Here is a 1,957-nt window from a genome sequence, read left to right as displayed (position 1 = left end):
TTAAAGCCCTCCAGCAAAGCTCATAAAAGATATCTTTTTTTACTTTATGACTTTTTGCCTTTATAGGATCGTGTAGACAGACAGCAAAGCAGAAAGGCAGAGGGACGTGACAGATTGAACCAGTGTCTGTGTGGGCGCAATGCATCATGAACAGCTCATGCACTGACACATAAAAAGTAAAACTTTAATCCTTTGCTTGACCAGTACACACCAAGTTCATATGCATTTCTATTTGGTATTTAATGCTGACTTATGATTAGATAACACGTTAAAGATCTTAACACCAGATGAATGATTCATTCCCATGTGCATTGTACAGTACCATATTTATTTTCTCCTCCAACTCTTGTTTTTTCAAACCATTTTTTTATAACAGCCGACTTGGTGCCAGTCTGTGTTTGCTATTTGGCATGTTTCATGGGTGCAATTTACCATGCCACTCAATGCTTGGGGTCACGTTGTTGTCTCGGATCTGAGAAAGTAACTTCAGTTGTTTCTCCTCTCAACGCATTTCTATTCCATCAGAAGAAAAACTGGGTGCAGATGTGACAGGAAATGATTCAAATAACAGTTCTAAATTGCTTGAATTTTCCGGCATCCTGCGTTTGTGGCTACTTCTTGTCCCCCCAAGCCCCCCCGGATTACCAACTGGTCCCCAGATATGTGTGCCGTTATATTGTCCATTAAACATGCCATCACAGCCCGTCTCTTATCATTGAAGCACATCCACTCTAAGCATGTGTGATTGGGTCCCTCAGGTCAGCAAACACGGCTGACTATCATATTTGGTTGCCGTTAACATTAGTCTCCAAGGACACATGCTGCTGACATCTTTTAAAACGGCACGTATTAATTGCAAACAATTAACAAGCTATCCATCTTCTGTTGCAAATATACATCTTGTTATGTGGGCGGAATTATATAATGAAAAACAAAGTACAATTTGTATTGTGTTTATTTTTATGTGAAACTGTGATTTAAAACGACATTTGATTTTTAGACATGAACTGCATCCAGTCAATCAATGAGGTAATAGTACTCCTGAAAATAATCAAATCTGTAATCATATTTTCACCCCCATGTTGTTCAAAACCGGTATATGACTCTATTTTTTCTGTGAAACAAAAGAAAATATTTTGAGAAATGTGTCAGTGGTCTATTGTCAAGAATGAGGTGTGGAGGAGAACCCAAGCGCAGGCAAGCAGTGAAGGGGTTAAACAAAATACTTTTAATACAAATAACAAGACAAAACAAAAACCCACGAGGGGGTAAAATAACAAAGACAAAGGGATAACAACTCAGACTACACAGGAACACTAAAACTAAATAAACCAAACTAAGACAACACTTGACAAAGATTACACTGACTAGACTTACTGTGGTCACAAAGCTTCCAAGACAAGGAAAAAATGTTACGTCTTACAAGAACACATCAAACGAACACAGTACAATCCACGAGCACAGGACAAAGAAACATGAGGGTATATATAGGAACACAAACGAGGGATAACGACATGGGGCAGGTGTGAGACATTAAACACTCAGGGAAAGATTACGAGGAAACGAGAGGAATGGGACCAATGACAAGACACTGGAGAGAACGTATATTATTGACAAACGGACAACAATATGTTTCTCTCCACACATAACCAAAGACTTTGTCATGGCTCTGCTACAGGACCAAGAAAAACCTGACTAAGGAAGCAGAGCCATGACAGTTATATATACCCTCATGTTTCTTTGTCCTGTGCTCGTGGATTGTACTGTGTTCGTTTGATGTGTTCTTGTAAGACGTAACATTTTTTCCTTGTCTTGGAAGCTTTGTGACCACAGTAAGTCTAGTCAGTGTAATCTTTGTCAAGTGTTGTCTTAGTTTGGTTTATTTAGTTTTAGTGTTCCTGTGTAGTCTGAGTTGTTATCCCTTTGTCTTTGTTATTTTACCCCCTCGTGGGTTTTT

Source organism: Triplophysa rosa, linkage group LG4 (genome assembly GCF_024868665.1).
Source record: "Triplophysa rosa linkage group LG4, Trosa_1v2, whole genome shotgun sequence".
Classification (NCBI taxonomy): domain Eukaryota; kingdom Metazoa; phylum Chordata; class Actinopteri; order Cypriniformes; family Nemacheilidae; genus Triplophysa; species Triplophysa rosa.
Note: the sequence above shows the minus strand (reverse complement) of the source record.